At 43.3% G+C, this 22,273-nt stretch overlaps 1 long non-coding RNA gene across 1 annotated transcript; it reads left to right on the forward strand.

Moving 5' to 3' along the window:
• The first annotated feature begins 3,249 nt into the window (after window positions 1-3,249).
• Window positions 3,250-20,236, forward strand: LOC138661927 (uncharacterized). Its single transcript, XR_011317983.1, has 4 exons — window positions 3,250-3,502; window positions 3,672-3,761; window positions 17,475-17,525; window positions 19,717-20,236. It is a non-coding gene; the product is annotated as an uncharacterized lncRNA (long non-coding RNA).
• The last annotated feature ends 2,037 nt before the right edge of the window (window positions 20,237-22,273 follow it).

Below are 22,273 nucleotides of genomic sequence, written 5' to 3' on the forward strand. Positions count from 1 at the left end.
GGCTTGAATGGTTGATGAAAAAACACACCAAAAACGCAGGTATCAGGTTTTGCTGCATTTTTTATGCCAAAGCTAGATGATATAGAATACAACTTTTTTTTTCAACAATAAACTTTATCAGCATGTATATTAGACAAATCAAGCACATAAAAACCGCTGCAAAAAAAACCACACAAAAATATGTAAAAAAAAAGATCAGGTTTTGCCGCAGAAAACAACGCCACCCTAATACTATTGATGTGTAGAATCATGCTGCCAGGTCATTTTTAACGCACGCATAGCATTAAAAAAATAGAACTCCCCCCAAAAGTTGTAATTTTTCACCATTTTTCCCTATTTTAATCTGGTTTTTCTTATTGTTCAGTATATTATATGGTAAAAGTAACAATGTCATTATTATTATTATTATTATACATTTTTATAGCGCTATTTATTTCATGGCGCTTTACATGTAAATACGGGGCAAATATAGACAAATACATTAAATATGAGCAAAAAACAAGGCACACAGGTACATAAGGAGGGAGGACCCTGCCCGCGAGGGCTCACAGTCTGCAGGGGATGGGTGAGGATGAGGATACAATAGGAGAGGGTAGAGCTGATTGTGCGGCGGTTCAGTAGGTTGAGGATCACTGCAGGCTGTAGGCTTGTCGGAAGAGGTGAGTCTTCAGGTTCTTTTTGAAGGTTTCTATGGTAGGCGAGAGTCTGATATGTTGGGGTAGAGAGTTCCAGAGTTTGGGGGAAGCACGGGAGAAGTCTTGGATGCGGTTTTGGGAAGAAGAGATGAAAGGGGACTAGAGAAGGAGATCTTGAGAGGATTGGAGGTTGCGTGTAGGTAGGTACCGGGAGACCATATCACAGATGTATGGAGGAGATAGGTTTTGGATGGCTTTGTATGTCATTGTGAGGGTTTTGTACTGGAGTCTCTGGGCGATAGGAAGCCAGTGAAGGGCTTGGCATAGGGGAGAGGCTGGGGAATAGCGGGGACACAGGTAGATTAGTCAGGCAGCAGAGTGTAGGATGGATTGTAGTGGTGCCAGAGTGCTAGAGGGGAATCCAGAGAGTAGGAGGTTGCAGTAGTCAAGGCGGGAGGTGATAAGGGCATGCACTAGTGTTTTATTGGTGTCACGGTCAATGAATGCGCGGATCCAGGAAATATTTTTGAGTTTGAGATGGCAGGAGGAGGCAAGGGCTTGGATATGTGGCTTGAAAGAGAGGGCAGAGTCGAGGATCACCCCTGGGCACCGGGCGTGTGGGACTGGGGAAAGTGAGCAGCCTTGACATTGATGGATAGGTCTGGTGGAGGGGTAGAGTGAGATGGGGAAAGTTGATGAATTCTGCTTTGTCCATGTTCCTGTGTGGTGTGGTGGGTCCCCGAGTTCCTCCTCCTGGTAACTATACTTATATTTTATATCATCTGCAGTATTTTGTATATGTATCTTTAGGCTGTTTTATGCTCATGTCTTACACCTTATCGTGCCATTTTTTATGTGCCCCTCTCTACTTATATTTATTTGTATTTATATATAGAATTTTACCTATTCTTTTGATATTTATATACTTGTTACCTATACTCAGCCTGTCATAGTTATTGTAGTACTGTTTTTGTTAGGTTGGTTCTTGTGTGGGTCCCACTGTGTTTGTTTCCACACCAGTGGCCACTGTCCCAGAATTTATGTTTTTAATGTGTTTCTCAATAAAGATTATATATGCTTTTTACTTTTTGGTCTTTCTGTGAAGGTTTTTTTCAGTATTGTTTATGGTCTCCTTCATGACCGTGTTAGGGATATTATTTGGTGTTTCATGTTCAGCTTTAGAAAGTGAGCAGAAAAGAAGGCTGAAACAGCAGACAGATAGTGCGGGATGTTGGTAAGTAAGGAGGTGAGGTCAGGTCCGGATAGGTAGATCTGCGTGTCATCGGTGTAGAGATGGTACTGCATACCATGGGATTCTATGAGCTGTCCAAGGCCGAAGGTGTAGATGGAGAAGAGTAGGGGTCCTACAACTGAGCCTTGAGGAACACCGAGAGATAAGGGGCGAGGTGAGGAGGTGGTGTGTGGGAGGGAGACACTGAATGTTCGGTCTGTCAGATATGACGAGATCCAAGATAGTGCCAAGTCTGTGATGCCAAGAGATGAGAGGATCTGTAGCAGAAGGGAGTGGTCTACAGTGTCGAAGGCAGAAGACAGGTCCAGGAGAAGGAGGACAGAGTAATGTTGCTTGCTCTTTTGGCGGTTAGTAGGTCATTGATGACTTTAGTTAGGGCAGTTTCAGTTGAGTGATGGGAACGGAAGCCAGATTGTAAGGATCAAAGAGGGAGCAGGAGAGGAGGGAGGACAGTTCAAGATGGACGTGTTGCTCCAGCAATTTGGAGCAATAAGGGAGAAGAGATATTGAGTGATAGCTAGACACAGAGGATGGGTCGAAGGAGGGCTTTTTGAAGATGGGTGTGATCTTGGCATGCTTGAAGGATGAGGGGAAGACACCTGTTGTGAGTGAGAGGTTGAAGAGGTGCGTTAGGGTTGGGATGAAGACCATGGAAAGGTTAGGGATGAGGTGAGATGGGAGCGGGTCGAGCGTGCAGGTGGTGAAGTATGAATAAAATTACATCTTGATCTGCAAATTACAAGCCCTCGCACGCATTTCAACAGATAAAGTAACAAGTTATGGCTCTTGAAAGAAAGGAAGGAAAAAAACAAAAGTGCAAAAGCTAAAACTGACTCACTGATGAAAGGGATCATTAAGGATTACACAGCCATTCACACATGGATTTCTCAGTAAACCCACCAGCCTCATCAGGTCTGAGTCTATTTCATAATATATGCAGTTTGTATTATGAAATATGGTGACAGGTCTGCTGTAAATACATTTTGTGAAATTAAATGACACAACTACTATAAAAAAAAAATACAGTGTGCGTTTTGTTTTTTTTCCCATTGGGGTCAATGTTTCCTCTGCTCGGGTTCTGCTCAATATGGACCCTAGGTGTGTGAACTTAACCAAAAAACCAAGTGGGAAAGTAAAGTACCCAATCAGACAAGTTACTCACCATTAGATCACTCTGTCCCTGACATACTCTGTGCTGCTGTGAGCTCTTTGACAACACAGTTTAGCAATACACAAAAGGATAACAAATAGAAACTGTGTAAACCAAATTGTAAATTAAGCTTTAGTGAATATGATTTGTACACAGACATGTGACGAAATATGTTCTCCCTTTATTGCTTTATTTCCACATCCATAATTTGATGACATGTAATAAGTATACATAGGGCGAATGTTATTTAATCTCAGCGTCCTCCTTCGTCATCTGCTGCATGTTCTCCTAAGGGAGTTCCCGGAATATTGTGAGCAGGATCAGTGCAACAGCTGATTGGCAAAGTATTTTGCAATGTGATTATATATAAAGTGAAGACAATGGGAACCAGACAAGTGTGCCAAGTATTGGTGAGAAATGACTGGCACAGTGACCTCAGTGACATGCAGATGTGCGATGGCTCAGGTAATACACATTAGCATTCACCATGCCCAGTTATACGTGGTCTGGGAAAAGTCCTTTGGGAGTGGCATGATTGCTGCCGCTATGAAACTTCCTTGTTGCTGTAGTAAAATGTATTAAGTTTTGTCAGGTAAAGAAACAACTCTGATGTGCCCCTCATGTCTGTTTAAAGGGGTCATCCTGTCCAAATCGATAAGTCTTCAGTCACTCTGTGAGACTTTGCACTGCTGAGATTCGCCGGTTTCTGAGCCGGGACCGGAGGGTATGTATGAGTTACACATACTCCTGGCCAGAGCCCATCTAGTTAAAAGTTATGTTTTAATTCCTACCCATGCTGTATTATATAGTACTAAGATATATAAATATCTGTTAGCCTCTTAGAAAAATTATGGACTTATGCCATCCAAACCCCACTGTTATGATCCAGGACTGATATATTCTGTTTTGCTATAAGTCACTGGTGCAGTGGAGATTCCACATTGTAACTTATCTTATAACTATGCAAGTTCCATGATGTATAGCTATATACCATGCCATGTGTCATGTTATGTTCTATGTTACCTGCTGTGTTTCGACCAGCAATATATTATTGCTCGGTAGCATTATGACATTAAGTTAGCAAAAGCCATAGCAATGTTTACTATGCAATCTCATTATATGTGTGAACACCAGCAGAGCCTTGAAAAGTGGTGGTAGTGAGTAGTAATGTCAGAGCAAGTATATAAATGTAAGATACGCATGGCTCCAGAAATCTCTAATGCAAAGGTGTTACTGAATAGCTATTGTAAATATCAGAGGAATTGCTGGTAAAAGTGGGAGTTTGCATTGTGTTCGTTGATATATGTGCACTAAGTTACTATCTAGGTAAGTGGCAAGCATGATGTAAGTGCCATAATGAAGTCCATGCTGCCTGGCTAGTAAAGATTACACACATATAGGTAAGTATTGAAAAGAATCTGTGCAGCAGAGATAAATGCCTTCACCACAGCTACCTAACAAGTGGGGGTGAGTAGCACTCACTATAAAGGCCCCGTCACACATAGCGACGCTAAAGCGATCCCGACAACGATACGACCTGTCAGGGATCGTTGCTGCGTCGCTATGTGGTCGCTGGTGAGATGTCAAACTGTGAGATCTTCCCAACGACGCAGCAGCGATGCGGCGACCTGTAGCGACCTGTACAACGATGTCACATGGCAGCTATTTCATGACGATTAACAGACCTCAATGAGGGACGTCCTGTCACGAGGTCGTTGGTAAGGTGTCAAACACAGCGATGTGTGCTACCCAGCGGGACCTCAACGATCAAAAAAAGGTCCAGGCCATTCCGACACGACCAGCGATCTCACAGCAGGGGCCTGGTCGCTGCTACGTGTCACACATAGCGAGATCGCTACTGAGGTCGCTGTTGCGTCACAAAACTTGTGACTCAGCAGTGATCTCGCTAGCGATCTTGCTATGTGTGACGGGGGCTTTAGGCTGCCATCACACTAGCAGTATTTGGTCAGTATTTTACATCAGTATTTGTAAGCCAAAACCAGGAGTGGAACAATTAGAGGAAAAGTATAATAGAAAACATATGCACCATTTCTGCATTTATCACCCACTCCTGGTTTTGGCTTACAAATACAGATATAAAATACTGACCAAATACTGCTAGTGTGACGGCAGCCTTAAGGTGAACCGCTCAGAGCTTAATCATGGCCACGGAAGAGGATATAAAAAGCTACAGCCTGAGCTGCATCCCACCTTCATGGGGTTTATCAACAGTAGAAGATGACAAGTAGTGCCTCGGCATAGGCGTGCAGAAAAGGATTAACCTGACTCTGAGGAGTCAATCTGCTGAATAGGTGAAAACTAGAATTCCAAGGTTGGCGAGGAGTAGCTAAACCAGAAATTGTCTGGAAGTTGAAGTCTGAGTGTGAGAGGGCTGACATGCCAGAGACAGCTAGTAAGGTAATGCCTGTGTGTGTGGGACTGTGAGGCAGTAACTGTGAAAAATAAGTTGTAAGAGAGCACAAAGTGTCAGACAGGCTACAACAGGAGATTGACTATGACACAGACTGTGAGAAGCACTGGGAGTATCTGATGTGCTGCGTTGAGATTAACAAAGACTCTACCAGACTAAGGAGGTGCTGCTGAAGAGATGGATTACTGCTATGGTCATTATAGAGATGCAAACGTCCACCCATATGTATTGTCTACCTAAAATTACAATTATATAACTGCATCCTTCCGTTTTCCTTGAGTGGGGAACCACACTACCATCATGCCAGTGCATTCTTTTCTAAATTTAGAGAGGCACACCACTACTATCCACAACTAAACTCGTTTTTTCTATCTATCATTGGTAAAGCTATGGTCAGCGGCCCGCCATAGTCTCCTTCCCATTCCATGCAGTGACGCTGGTGCAGCGCCTAAGGGTCCTGGTCGTTGCAGTAATATCGTTGTCCTCTAGGGGGGAGTGATGTTACGTTTGGAGGCAATAAAGGAGATCTCTTCACCAGGTAAACACAATGCATGCAACATGCTCACACTCCAGACCAGAAGGGGGAGCTCTAAGCCTGTTTAAGGTGAACTCCCCTATAAGTATATCCTGATCTGGAGGAAAAGGGTTCAGTTCCTGTCAGGGAGACATGGGGGGAGGAAGCATAGGAGTCCTGTGGCATGAAGTGCTGCAGCTCCTGGAAGAAGACACTAAAGTGAACATATTGCAGAGAGTGTGCAGGAAAGCAGCGCACAGGAGAGGAATATCAGAGGGAGACCAGCCAGGAGCAGGCTGCCTCCTTCTGAGGTGCAGAAATCTGGTAGCCAGAATACCGAGGGAGTAAGGATCTCTATGCTTTACTTCAGAGACTAGCAGGACAGCTAATTGCAAGTTGCCTGTCCGCAGCTACACCCAGGGGGCACGGTGGCACTTGTGGGGGCCAGGGCGTGCTAGAGTCCCTGTAAAAAGCCTCAGGCCACCAGTCATACGGGTTTGTCCTATCCATCTGGGGGACAGAGAAAGAGACATAACATCTAGAACATCTACAACAGTTGTGAGGACCTTATGAGAGGCTCAGCAGTAAGGTGCTACAACACTCAGGCGCTAGAGGAAGGCTATTGATTTCCACCTGAAGAAGGGGACTCTGGGTTTGCCTCCAAACCGGACGGACTCTGCCTGTCCTGTGATCTGGTGCTCTGGACTGTGGATGCTTAAGTCTTCAGTAAAGGTAAAGAGACTGCAACCTTGTGTCCTCGTTCTTCACTGCGCCTCACACCATCTACCATCTACGCACTGGGAAGCCTTGGGGACATACTTCACCTGTGGGAAGGTATATCATCTAGCTGCCATAACATCACCCCAGCGGACCTCTAAGCAGCGTCAGTCACCCTGACCGAATACCACAGGTGGCGTCACAAACATTTCCCCTTTAAAGACCTTTCCCTTTTAATACGGATGTCCCTAGGGCCACGGACCAGGTCAGCCACCGTGACATCCCCCTTGAGAACCGAAGGACCTGGTACCTACAGGGGCGCTCCCCTGGCATACTCATAGTCCTGGCTGGGTGGTGTGGTCCCTGCTTACTTCTTGTACTAGTACGGTCACTCCCATGTTCTTAATGGGGCAGCACGCGCATATAGTAAAATGCCCTCAGCCTATAGCTGGGAGGCATTTAATAATAGAGTACACCTGCAAGATGGCTCAAAGCCAATAGCCATATATCTGGACTGCTACAACCAGTCTCCGAATGAGCCCTTTCTGAGACTCCGTGTCATTAATCGTTCTGAAGATGGTCCTGAACCTAGTAGTCTGAACAGAGCCCGAGGATGTGTCCATTTCAGTAACCGTTCATGACGGCGTCGTGAGTAAGACAATGTCTATAGTGATCCTAAAGCTTTACAGTGACAGTCATTCTTTGAGTTACTACTCTGTCAGAAGTGAGGAGTTTCACTGCTAAAGGCTATTTACCTATTTGCAGGAAATGTATATCGGAAAGTTCTGGTACAACCAGTTACATCACAGCAGGTTTCTAAGAGGTTTCATTGTATCTTCAATGTTGTTCTTACTTGTATCGTTGAATAAATATTCATATCTGAGCAGCTTGTGAAGCCTCAACAAAACAGCAAGGTATTCTATGATTGTCAAAGTTATAAATTAATGGAGATCACAAGCCTACTCCCGTGGAATGTCCGGAAGACTCCCCGGTAAAGTTAGGAGGACAGTATGGCTGGTACTCTTAGGTGCCTGGCACTGTTGCTCATACTGTAATATGTACCAGTATATTGTTCATTAGTGCAATGAAGGGTGTCATTGTAAGGCTCACCTTGTGACTTGGACCACTGAGCCCCAGATCTGGGTGGGTACACGGACCCTGGGTGTCAGTGCAGATTGCAATGTTACGTGCGCAGCGTGGATGTGGTACACACAAGAGGCCCAAAAACAGCAGGAAGGAGAAAAAGAGGTCTGCAGTAGTGTTGAGCGATACCTTCCGATATTCAAAGGTATCGGTATTGGATGGTATCGACCGATATCCAAAAAATATCTGATATCGCCGATACCGATACCCGATACCAATGCAAGTCAATGGGACACAAATATCAGAAGGTATCCAGGATGGTTTCCAGGGTCTGAAGGAGAGGAAACTCTCCTTCAGGCCCTGGGATCCATATTAATGTAAAAAATAAAGAATAAAAATAAAAAATATGGATATACTCACCCCTCCGAAGGACCCTGGCTGTCACCGCTGCTAGCGTCTGCCTCCATCCCTAAGAATGCAGTGAGTGAAAGACCTTAGATGACGTCGCGGTCAGGTGACCGCTCACGTGACATCATCGAAGGTCCTTCACTCACTGCATTAGGAATGGAGGCAGACGCTAGCAGCGGTGACAGCCAGGGTTCGTCGGAGGGGTGAGTATATCCATATTTTTTATTTTTATTCTTTATTTTTACATTAATATGGATCCCAGGGCCTGAAGGAGAGTCTCCTCTCCTCCAGACCGTTGGAACCATACGCACCGCACACTCCAATACCGATTTCTGATATCGCAAAAATATCGGAACTCGGTATCGGAATTCCGATACAGCAAATATCGGCCGATACTCGATACTTGCAGTATTGGAATGCTCAACACTAGTCAGCAGTAATAGAAGAAGGTTAGCCCGGTGTGAACAGTACCTGAAGAATACTAAACTAGAGTCCTGAATAAATATCTGAAGACACAGGTGTGTACCCGATGGGCCTTAAAAGGCCTAGGGAGATGATGACACACATTGGCCAGCCAGCAAAACCCAATGTGGAGCACAGAAAAGGCCAGGGGACCAAGTTGATGTGAGCAAAGCCTGGACCTGGGATTATTTTTTTGCAAGAGAATTAGAATAAATACTTTTCCATTCATTTTGTGGTGCTGAATATGAATTTTTTTTCTTGTTTGTAAGTTACAGAAAGAAAAAGTAAAAAGATGCTGGAAGAAAACCTGAAAATTGCAGTATGTTGGGGATTTAAAGTACTTCTCTCCCTGTTTTTGTTATTTTTTATATGTGATATCATATCTGCATATACTATTACAGCTGTATATATCCCCTGACATCTTATATTATGACCTGACAGAATGTTTGGCATTGATGTTTTTGTTCTTGTTGAAATTCTGTCTGATAGGCGAGTTTCAAAATAAAGTGTTTATTCTTGAAGTTTAATCTCATCCCTTCTTTTTTAATATTGGACTATTCTACGTCACTGGGTGAACGTGGAGGCAGCTGCTGATCTTAAGACTCTTTGGGCTTTGGAAGGTTGAAACAGTGGAATCTACTTGCAAAAAATGTGAAAGTCACTTACCTTCACTTCCGACAACAACGCTTTGTGCAGTTCTGTTCTGAAGGAAGTGATCTCACTTTCTTTAGCAATTGCAATGCTATTATGGCACCTTGGGGCATCACACACAATTACACTGAATGAGGATTGTTCATAAATTCTTCATAGGTCAGTTTGAAGGCAATGGTTGGGTACAAATGCAACGTACTGCTTCAGTTCCACTGACATGTGCAGCCCAAACTAAGGAAATTTATGCAGTCACAGTTTCATAGTTATAGGCTATGTGCCCACGTTATGGATTTTTAGCGTTTTTTTAGCATTTTTGCGGCGGTTTTCCGCTGCAAAAACGCTTACATTAAGCATCTTATTATTTTAATGCATTCTGCAATTTTTGTGCCCATGCTGCGTTTTTTTCCGCAAAAAAAACACCACACAAAAAAACGCAGCATGTTCATTAATTTTGCAGAAATTCTGCGGATTTGCCGCTATATTATTGTATTGGGACTCTCCGGAAAAAAACGCGAGCGGATTTCCTGTGAGAGGAGTCCGGTTTTGATCAGGAAAATTCTGTGAACAATTCGGAATGTGGGCACCTAGCCTTAAGGTTGAAGGTAGACTTAAAGGGACACTGTCACCTGAATTTGGAGGGAACAATCTTCAGCCATGGAGGCGGGGTTTTGGGGTTTTTGATTCACCCTTTCCTTACCCGCTGGCTGCATGCTGGCTGCAATATTGGATTGAAGTTCATTCTCTGTCCTCCATAGTACATGCCTGCACAAGGCAAGATTGCCTTCTGCAGGCGTGTACTATGGAGGAGAGAGAATGAACTTTAATCCAATATTGCAGCCAGCATGCAGCCAGCGGGTAAGGAAAGGGTGAATCAAAAACCCCAAAACCCCGCCTCCATGGCTGAAGATTGTTCCCTCCAAATTCAGGTGACAGTGTCCCTTTAAGTCCATCGAGGTCAACCTATAGTCTAACATTTTGATCCCGAGGAAGGCAACAACCCCATGGAGCAGACACTAAAGGCTCCATATTAGGGGAAAAATTCTTCCATCTCCATGTATGGCAATTAGATTAGTTTCCCTGATCAACACCCTATCACAGAATCTAGCACCCATAGACTGTAATATTATATCTATTAAAGGGAACCTGTTACCTGAATTTGGCAGGACCAGTTTTGGGTCATATGGGCGGAGTTTTCTGGTGTTTGATTCACCCTTTCCTTCCCCGCTGGCTGCATGCTGGCCAAAATATTGGATTAAAGGAAAGGGTGAATCAAACACCCAAAAACTCCGCCCATATGACCCAAAACCAGTCCCGCCAAATTCAGGTGACAGGTTCCCTTTAAGGAAGGCATTCTGTCCCTTCTTGTTTTTTAGTAATAAATCAACCATTACATCATGTGGCAGAGAGTTCCATAGTCTCACTGCAAAGAAAGAGTAAAAAATTTGCATCTGTGGTTATGATTAAACCTTCTATCCTATAGATGTAGAAGATGCCCTCTTGTCCCCGTCAAAGGCATGGGTGTAAAAAGATCATTACAAAGATATCTGTACTGTCCTCTCATGTATTTGTACGTTGTAATAAGATTGCCCCTAAGGCTAGGTTCCCATTGCGTTAATGGGACCGCGCTAACGGACAGCGTTGCACGGCGAAATTAACGCTGTGCAACGCGTCCGTTAGCGCGCCCATTAACAGCAATGGGAACGCGCATCACTAGCGCGTGCCATTTTCGGCACGCGCTAGCGATGTGCCGATGTTTTGTGGCGCGCCGCGGACGCTGCTTGCAGCGTCCGAGGCGCGCTTGTGGTCCGTTCCCCGCTCTTGCAGATCGGAGATCTGCGAGAGCGGGGACGTTTAACGTGACCCCTTTAAAACACATTGCGTTAGCGCAATCCGCTAGCGCTAGGCGCTAAACGGATTGCACTAATGCAATCTGAACCTAGCCTAAGCCTTAGCTTTTCCAAACTGAATAACCCCAAGTTTGATGACCTGTCTTGATATTGCAGTCCACCCATTCCATTAATAACCTTGGTCGCTCTTCTCTGCACCCGCTCTAGTTCAGAAATGTCCTTTTTATACACTGGGGATGAAAATTGCACACAGTACGTGTAAGTGTGTCATGGAAAAACTTCTTGGACGTGGCGCTCATTCACACGTCTGATTTTCATGTCCATAGTTTTTAATAATTGCACTAATACCTATGGTAGACTATGGGGGTGTGTACATGTCCTATTTTTTCCTTGGACTGAGTGGTCCAAATTTGATCCAAGGGTGGGATCACAGCTGGCAATGCATGTCTATGGGTCTCGGATTATGCAGACTGTCAAAAACGAGAAGGTGGAGAAATTTTTGTTTTCGCTCCATATATGAGAAAAACTGATGACATTTGGACCTCTCTCTGATCAAACCCTTATCAAACTCTGATCTCATCAATTGGTTTTCTTGCTTGTAGGAAATACTGACATCTGAAGGAGTCCTTAGGAGTTCTTCAGACATCAGTGATTTTTCATCTGTGTTTGTATGTCAAAGCCTAGAGCAGGGGTCCCCAACTCCAGGCCTCGAGGGCCGCCAACAGTGCAGGTTTTCAGGATTTCTTTAGTATTGCATCGGTGGTAATGTGTTCATCTGCACAGGTGATGATTCCAACCCCTGTGCAATACTAAGGAAATCCTGAAAACCTGCACTGTTGGCGGCCCTCGAGGCCTGGAGTTGGGGACCACTGGCCTAGAGTGTCACCAAACCACAGAACAGGTGTCAATTTTTCAATTATAGTTTTTCTCTGTATGTTCCACTCCTGGTTTTTGGCACACAAACACTGATGAGAAATCACTGATGTCTAAATGAGCCTTTGCATGGTGCAAGAATGGTGAGTGGCATGTGTTGTGTGATTTTAAAAATGATCGCTATTTTAGTGAGACTATAGCAGCGATACACAGAATTCAGTTATATCTGTGAATGGGAAAGACTTATTAAACTCGGACTCACAAAACAGGTTGTAAAGGCTCTTGATAGGAATGGTGATGCATTCAACCATTAGTAGTAGAGAGGAACAATGACATGTTGAATGGGCAGCACTGTGGTAAGTGTAGAAGCCTTTTTTGTTCCAAAACGTTCTTTATTTATCAAACACGTTTCAGGCCGAAACCGCTGCCTTTCTCAAGGTGAAAAAACAAGCATTTACCTATTTGTGTCAGCTTTTTCCAAGGAAGAGAAAATCCAGAAGGGAATATTTATTGGTCACCAGACCACTTCAGGAGGATGAGGAACTTGAGTCGGTTGAAGGACAGCAGAAGAGAAGCAAGGAAGGCTTTCGAAATTGCGCCAAATAGTTTGTTAGGAAATGTCAGTGCTAAAAATGTCCATTACCTTGTAAATGAACTTCTAACAGTACGAGAGAAAATGGGCTGCAGAATATCCCTGAGGCTACATATCCTCTATTCCATTAATTGTGGAGCACTCAGTGACGACCATGGGGAGCGTTTTCATCAGAATATCGCAGTCACTAATAAGTGTTATAAAGGTAAATAATGCCCTGTAATGTTCGCACATTACTGCTGGATGATCAGAAAAGATGCTCCAGAAATGGAATAGAAAAGTAAAAAAAAAGATGTATTTGTACCTGGTAAGCGCATTTTCTTTCTAATAAAATAAAATCTCATTAAACTCAAGAGTTCTTTCTTTTTCCCCTTTGTAATTTTCAAACAAAAACTAATCTCACATTTTTCAATAACATTTTTTTGTGATTAGCACCCAGAAATGTTGTAAGATTATATCTATCATATCTCCATTATAAAACTTGCTCTGAACAGTGTTATTGGTAAAACATGGCATGGTTGGTATGTAGCTTCTTTAAATCATTTTAAAGGGCTGACCCAGGTGGGAGAACAATCTCTATAAGCTAAAAAAAAAGCGTATGGACCGCACCTCCAAAAAAATAATATATTGATCTAATGCTGATAGGCAAAAATATATCTAACTGATCATGAGGTTCTTAGTTTAAAATTCTGATGAAACTGTATGAAGTCCACTGCCACGTCATGGTGAACCTCTCAGTAGGTCCTAACTTTTATTGCCGTAAAGCAGCTACGTCGTGCTATACCCATCGTTGTGGTGAAAATGCACCAACAGAGCGGATGGACGGGTGCCTCTCAGAACCCATGCTGCAAGACTGAGTCCCCATGATTCCAGACCGCACCACACCACAAGCACAAAACCACAGCAACAATGGCTGCCACAAAGCACCAACACCAAATGAAAGGAGCATTGAAACTCACCATTTTCATGCTCTCACATGAGACCAAAAATATTCTGGACCCTGCTAATTATTTTTGCTCTCATTTGAGAGCTTGAGGAAGGTGAGTTACAATTCTCCTTTCACTTGGTGTTGGTTCTATGTGGTAGCCATTGTGGCTGTTGCATTGTTGCTGCGATGGTGGTTAGCGGATGACGCCGGTTCTGTAAGGCGACAAAAGTTAGAACCCACTGAGAGGTTCGCCGTAATATGTGTTGTGAATTCTGTTGTCGAACTCCCTCCTGTGGTCGTGAATGGTACTTCGGCGAGTTCTGTCTATGGGCTCCCTCTGGTGGCTATGAGTGAAGCTGCTGCTTCTGAGGTTCCTTACACAGGTGTCGTGGGTTATCCTTTGGTTGGCTGCTCTATTTAACTCCTCTCAGACCGTTACTCCATGCCAGCTGTCAATGTTTTTGCATTTGTTCAGTTCGCTCCTGGATCTCTCTGGTGACCTGCCTTCTCCTGCAGAAGCTAAGTTCCTGATAGTCATTATTTGTTCACTGTTTTCTTGTCCAGCTGGTTTTCATGATTTTGTCTTTCTAGCTGGAAGCTCTGGGATGCAGAGTGGCCCCTCCGCACCGTGAGTCGGTGCGGAGGTCTTTTTTGCACACTCTGCGTGGTCTTTTGTAGGTTTTTGTGCTGATCACAAAGTTACCTTTCCTATCCTCTGTCTATTTAGTAAGTCTGGCCTCCCTTTGCTGAAACCTGTTTCATTTCTGCGTTTGTGACTTTCATCTTTACTCACAGTCATTATATGTGGGGGGCTGCCTTTACCTTTGGGGAATTTCTCTGAGGCAAGGTAGGCTTTATTTTCTATCTCTAGGGCTAGATAGTTCTTAGGCTGTGACGAGGCGCCTAGGTCTGGTCAGGAGCACTCCACGGCTATTTCTAGTGTGTGTGATAGGATTAGGGCTTGCGGTCAGCAGAGCTCCCACATCCCAGAGCTCGTCCTGTATGAGGTTTAACTATCAGGTCATTCCGGGTGCTCCTAACCACCAGGTCATAACAGATATGGCAGTGGGCTCCATACAGTCTGATCAGAATGTTAAACTAAGGACCTCATGACCAGTGATATAAATTTTTGCCTAGCATGATAAGATCAATCAATTATTTTTGGTGGTGAGATCCAGTCTCTTTTTTAGTACAATTTCCATAAGGTTTCTTACAGTGTATGGATGTCAATTGTGGGGGTCCTATGCTTTACACCACCCTCAGTGAGCAACAACAGGAAGTCTATGAAAAGAGCAACTTGTGCCCTGGAAGACCCAAAGCAACCATGCCACTTTGGGCATCAAGTAGTACTACACTGATGAAATCTGAGCTGACCCCAATCTAACCTATCCCTCCCTATGTCTCTCTTTCTATGTGTGGAAATGTTCACAAAGGATCATTGTTTCCGTAAACATTTCACATTACTGCATGGATCATCTCATTTTTAGGCAACAATTGGGTTTGGTGTTGACAATGCAGTTTTTACGGTGTTTGGAATTTCTTAAGGACTCTTCATTATTCTATTTCCTTTGCAAAAGTACATTGCAACATATTGGAAATATCAGATGAGATAAAACACGGAACATAAATTCTATTTTTTTGTCTTTTGTTCAAAAAGCATTACTCTTATTTAACTCTGCTGCTTTTTCTAAAAAGTAGAATGTTTTCCCATCTTAACCCTTTTCACAATGGGGAAGTTTTCCATTTTTGCTTTTTATTTTCCTTCTCTTTTTCCAAGAGACATAACTTTTTCTTTTTTTTTTATTGACATAAACATACCGTCTGAGGATTATTTTGTTGTTGCGGGGCAAGTTTTAGTTTTGAAAGTCCCAATTCATTTTACCATTCAATGTACTGGAAAAGGGAAAACAATCCAAAGAACTGCACAAATAGACGCGATTACGCAATTTCTTTTTAAGTTTTGTTTTTGGCAAATTCGGAAATTCAAAAAAATAAAAATAGAACCTGAAGCTGACACTTTTATTAATACCATTTTTGAAGTAGAGACGATATTTTTAGCATTTCTTCTTGCATTTTGTGGTGGTGTTGCGACACCTGAAAAACTGTAATTTGGGCATTTAATCTATTTCTCATTATACTGTTTACTGATCAGGTTATTGCTTATACTGTTACCGCAGTATGTAGTAAAAATCCGACCTCCGACTATCATCACAGCCCACCGCCACTCTGCAATCGCGTTGCAGGGAGCCAATGGGAGCACAGAATAGCACGTCCCCCCCAATTAACAGCTCAGCTCCATATCCTAGAAGAAGATGATGGTTGAGTACCTCGGCATAACTATGATTGGCACATGGGTTGCAATTACAGCGGTGCCCCTGGAGACCAAAAAGTTCCCTTTGCCCCATATGAGAAGACTATTGATATAAAAGGGGTTGTCCGGCTAGAAGTCTGCAGTTACTCCATGTGACTACAGACTTGTGAATCCTCACATTGGACACACTGAGTGTAACTATAATTGGTGCTGTGTGAACAATGTGAGGATTCACAAGTCTGCAGTCACATAGCAGTTTCAGTTATCTTATACCTTATGGCTATGTGTACACGTTCAGGATTTCTTGCAGAAATTTCCTGAGAAAAACCTGAAATCTGCATGCGTTTTTTGCGTGATTTTACCGCGTTTTGGTGCGTTTTTGGTGCGTTTTTTTGGCGGATTTTTCTGGACATTTCCCAATGCATTACATAGTGGAAAATCCGCAAGAAATCCGCAAAATTAATGAACATGCTGCGTTTTTTACCGCGATGCCTTTTTTTTGCGGAAAAAAACGCATCATGTGCACAAAAATGGCGGAATTCATTCTAAATGATGGGATGCATAATGTATGCTTTTTTTTGCGGTTTTATAGTGTTTTTATCGCGAAACCGCAAAAAATCGTGTGCACACAGCCTATCAGTACAAGGCAAAAGATATTTAACCCTTTCTTACATTTTTTTCCACACTTTCAGTCAAGATCAAATCTCAAGACTTACTGTATCTTATGGTTAGTTTATGAAATCTGTTCCGAATAGTTTAGAATTGCACTATTAAATCACTTATCCCTGTAGCTTTGGGTTCTCGATAAAAAATGCAGTTTTTTTTCAACCTAAATACATTTAGGCTATGTGCACACGTTGCGGATTAGTCTTAGGAATTTCTGGTGCGGATTCCGCCTCTCCTGGCAGAAAACGCACCTGCGGATTTGTCGCGTTTTTTGTGCGGTTCCGCAGCGTTTTTGCTGCGGTTTTCTTGAGGATTTGCTGAGTTTTTTACCCCTGCGGTTTTCTATAATGGAATGGGTACAAAAACGCTGCAGATTCACAAAAAAGAAGTGACATGCTACTTCTTTTAAACCGCAGTGTTTCCGCAGCGGATTTTCCTCAAAGTGTGCACAGCATTTTTTTTTCTCATTGATTTACATTGTACTGATAAAGAAGTTATATTTGTTCTAACAAGATAAATAAAAAACTAAATGGAAAGGTGAAATAAATGGAAAAAGACAACTACTGTGTATTCATCTTAGCTCTTAATTCTTCATTGCTTCATAACGCAGACAAATAATTCAACATTCTGATATTTAGGAATGAGGAGTCTTCACAGATAACAAAAGAATTCAGATTCCAGTAAATTGGATGTTTTGTTCTCTTCACCATTTAATCATTTCTACAGAAATCCATTGAAAAACACAAGATCTTCATCAAGAAATTTTAAAAATGTGCAGAGTCAGCTTTTACTTATAGTATACAGTGATACAGTGGAGCAATTCCTCATTTCTTAAGGTGTTTAGTTTGATTTTTGTTTTGAGATTTGTTAGGGGAAACTATGCGGTTGCTCCTCTTTCTAGTTTATTTATAGAGCAGCTAAGTCAGAGTTTTTTGTTTGTTTTTTTTGCACTAGGTCAAAACATCCAAGACAATGATATAGAAGAGTTATCATTTGCTCAAAAAAGTAAGAGCATAATGCTGAAAAGAATAATTTATCTCCCCAAAAAATGTTTTAAGAAATCCAAATTAAAATTAAAATGCAATAGCTTGAAAAATAAAGAAGAATACTGTTCAGAAACTTAAAAGGAATCTGTCAACAAGTTTTTGCTGCCTGTTACATGAAGCCGCCTCACTGGGTGAGTTGGATCCCCGAAGCGCAAAGTCCAGGTGAGCAGCAGCTAGGTCGAACACACAGAACATGGACAGCTGCGGGTCTGGAAACTGTAGGTAGACAGGTGGAAAGTTGGATGATGGAAACCATAGGCAAGCAGGAGACCAAAGGCAAGCAGGTAGACACTTAAAATGCAAGTAAAAGTTTAATAAAGTCCGGGAAACCACAAACAACTTGGCAAATGTTGGAAACCGCAGGCCAGTGGGAAATGTCTCGTAGACTGAAGGAAAGCTAGCAGTACGCTGGAAACCTCCAGAAAGCAGGAAACATCCAGGAGTCCGCAGGAAAGCAGGCGGGATGCTGGAAACCGCAGGCAAGTAGGAAACATCCAAGAGACCACATGCAAACAGATGGGATGCTGGAAACCACAGGCAGGCGGGAGACATCCAGGAGACCACAGGCAAGCAGGCGGGAGACATCCAGAAGATCACAGGCAGACTGAAATGTTACTGAAAACCTCAGACAGATTGCATAGTTAATGAAGAATTCAGGCAGACTGGCAACTCAAGGACTGGAAGCCACAGGCAGACAGGAGGCATAATGGAGACGCAGACAGGTAGCAGACAAAACTCTGGATTAGCAAGAAAGGCCAAATATCTTGAAAGTTGTCTAGGAGACATTCCTAAAACAACTGGACACAGAGCAGAGGTCTTCAAAGACCGGGAACTGGTAAAAGACAGATCTCCAGAGCAGGGACGAGAGAAGGGGTAAGAAGGGTACCTACCCAGGGCACTACCTCCTGTCTACACGAGAGGGTAGCACTTTGAAAACAAATTGCTGAATATCTGCGGTGGCTCGGCATCATCCTGTGTCCACAGACATTCAGCACAGTGATGGCGCAGTCATGTAGGTGAGCAATGCTAGTCACGGACACCACTCACCACTCTCTCTGCCTGCACCCAGACCATTGCTCCCTCCCCACAGAGGGAGGAAATAAAATGAGGGGCTGTGCAGAGAAGAAGGCATAAGGTACCTGGATGTAAATTTTTTATGTGACACTGACTAATTCTCATCAGTAGTGTTGAGCATTCCGATACCGCAAGTATCGGGTATCGGCCGATACTTGCGGTATCGGAATTCCGATACCGAGATCCGATATTTTTGTGATATCGGGTATCGGTATCAGAAGTGTAAAATAAAGAATTAAAATAAAAAATATTGTTATATTCACCTCTCCGGCGGCCCCTGGACATCAGCGGGAGGATCCGGCGTCCGGCACGGCTTCTTTCTTCAAAATGCGCGCCTTCAGGACCTGTGGTATGACGTCCCGGCTTCTGATTGGTCGCGTGCCGCCCATGTGACCGCCACGCGACCAATCAGAAGCCGCGACGTCATTCCTCAGCTAAAGTCCTAGAATAAGCGCCTTTTAGGACCTGAGGAATGACGTCGCGGCTTCTGATTGGTCGCGTGGCGGTCACATGGGCGGCACGCGACCAATCAGAAGCCGGGACGTCATTCCACAGGTCCTGAAGGCGCGCATTTTGAAGAAAGAAGCCGTGCCGGACGCCGGATCCTCCCGCTGATGTCCAGGGGCCGCCGGAGAGGTGAATATAACAATATTTTTTATTTTAATTCTTTATTTTACACTTTAATATGGATCCCAGGGCCTGAAGGAGAGTTTCCTCTCCTTCAGACCCTGGGATCCATGAGGATACATTCCGATACTTGATGTCCCATTGACTTGTATTGGTATCGGATATCGGTATCGGCGATATCCGATATTTTTCGGGTATCGGCCGATACTATCCGATACCGATACTTTCAAGTATCGGACGGTATCGCTCAACACTACTCATCAGTACTGTGGTTCCTGTTTTGTCCACAGTCTGATGATGGCTGTTAATAACAACCCCTAGTATACCACTGTTAAGGAGTCAGACATATTGGGTGTTGTAGGGTTGTAAGTTCATGTAATACAATTGTTTATGGGGCTGACTTGATATTACACTTGACTGTTGTACTAATCTTGGTTCTTGTATTCAAGTTCTCTTCCGGTTATGTATTCATGTACATATGGAGGTTCCGGTGACATATTCATGTACTGATGGAGGTTCTAGTGACATATTCATTTACTGATGGTGAATCTGGTGACATAATCAAGTACTGATGGTAAGGTCTGTTGATGTATTCATGTACTGATGGTGGATTTAGTGGTGCATTGGCAAGTGAGGTAATGATTTTGGAGTTAATGTTAGCTGTTTTATGTCTGCTGACATCAAACCCAGGGTTAGTAATGGAGAGTCATCTATCAGACACCCCTATTACTAACCCTGTAGTCAAAATTAATAGAGAAAGAAAAAAGTCTTTTAATTGAACAATACACTCCCCGACCCTTTTTCACCCATTTATTAAGATCAAAATAAAAAGTATTCCTCACCTGTCTACTGATAAATAATATGTCCCATGGCGAGCTCCAACTTTGCCACATCTGGATGCATTGCTGAGTGGTGGAATGATTCGACCACTCAGCCCAGGGACACACTGAGCTGACCGTGAGAACGCGGCTTAATGACATCACCGCAGCATCATGACATCATCAGTGGACAGGCAAGTACAACTTTGATTCTTTTATATTTATCTTTACATTAATAAATAGGTAAAAGAGGGTCGGGGAATGTTTTGTGCAAATAAAGAACTTTGCTCTGTGTGTATTTTTTAACTTAAACTTACAGGGTTTGTAATGTGTCTTATAGACACTTCTACATTACTAACCCCTGGGTTTGATGTCAGCGAACATAAAACAGCTGACATCCACCCCAAAACTATTACCCTACTTGCCAACACGCCAGGGAAAGTGGGAAGAGCCACAGCTATCTGTTTAGCCTTTGCTGGTTATTCAACATAGTGGGACCCCACGCATTTTTTTTTGGGGGGGGATGTCCCCCCAATTTAATAATCAATAAAGGCTACGCAGACAGCTATGAGCTGATATTAATAGCTTTTGAAGCTCCATTTTTTATCACCTTCCCAGAATAATAAAACAAACCCCCAGCTGTCTGCTTTCTCTCAGCTGGATAGTAAAAATAAGGGGGATAACAATCCATTTTTTAAATTATTTATTAAAGAAATACAAGTACAGAAAACTACATTGATTATATATCACACTGCGTGAAGAATATTGGAGATATAATTTCATGTCAATCATTTGTATCCTATTTGGCATTGAATTATAAAAACCCCTTCCATTGTGCAGCTGTAACAGGACACCTAGCTCTGCAGGTAGTCAAGCTTCAAAATGCTGTGAGTGACAGATCTCACATCTTGAACCAGCTAACTTCAGGACAAAAGGCTGGCTTGCATTATGGAGTCCTTGCAGTGTGACTGTTTTGTTCAGACAGCTAGGATTTCATAGAGAGAATATGGACTTATCATACATCTTAGCTACACCCCAGTTTCACTTTCGAGATCTTTGGAATGGGACAAATGTTTTCCAGGGTATCAAGGTGCTCTAGCATCCCAGGGTGGGAAGGTGCATAATATGGCTAGTAGGAGCCAGTGCTGTGTTTAGTCAAAGCTGTGTTTGGTCTAAATGCATAGCAGGGGCCCAGCCGGATCATATGGCTTGAAAACTGCCTACCTAGGATCATCCATTAAGGAATTGTGACCCATCTTAGGTTTTGGAGTTTTTAGCTGCCAGAGGCAAGGGGAGGGAATTTAGGTTCAGCCCAGAGGGCAGGAGAGTGACCCAAAAGGGGTTAAATGGTCATGTACACCATGACCTATTGCTTTTTTTCAGGGGAGGTCATGATGACACATCATTTGGAAAGAAGTCAAGGAACACGGGACCACCAGCCTATCATGTGGCAGCCCCTCCCCCACCAGGACTTTCACCTGAATGGTAACTGACTCTTATATTTGCATACTTTGGTCTACCACTATTTTCATTTGCATATCTGATGATTGCATATGTATAACCATTGTGTATATAGTGTATTGTCTAGCAATCCCTTAAGGCGATTAAATATAGAATTTAATCTTGGGCTGTTCGATACACGAATCCACATTCCATATTCTTGGTTTAAATATCCATACTACCAGGGCTGGTTTCTGGCCCAACATAATCCTGTTAATGGACCGGGCTTATATTTAACTAGAAACTGGCAGTCTTACCAGGTTGGAAGCGCTCTATTTCACTGCTGCTAATGAAAAGGGCCTCTCAGAAAGGCAAGGTTGCGGTGCCATGTCTGTGACTGCGTGGGCCACATTCTCTCATTCCTCGTGCCTGCCTGGGCCCATGTTGACAGGGTGTGTCTGTGTATAGCTGTACAAGGCTGACCTTACATGTCCCGAGTGGGTGCAGAACGTCACGTTGGTGCAAGTGGGGGGACTGCTCTACTTGATCCTTCCGACTTAATAGTGAAGTCAGGCAGAGTGGCGAGATGCGGTTCATCACATATTGACATCTTTATTATTATGCACAGGCTCTGGCTGATGAGCATCGGGGAGTGGAGGATGGGGTTAGACCAAAGTAGGAGACGAAAGGGAATTATCACACTCACAAAACAAAGCAACTGTCACAGATAAATCCATAAACCGACTAC

The sequence above is a fragment of the Ranitomeya imitator genome, chromosome 2, assembly GCF_032444005.1.
Source record: "Ranitomeya imitator isolate aRanImi1 chromosome 2, aRanImi1.pri, whole genome shotgun sequence".
Taxonomy (NCBI): domain Eukaryota; kingdom Metazoa; phylum Chordata; class Amphibia; order Anura; family Dendrobatidae; genus Ranitomeya; species Ranitomeya imitator.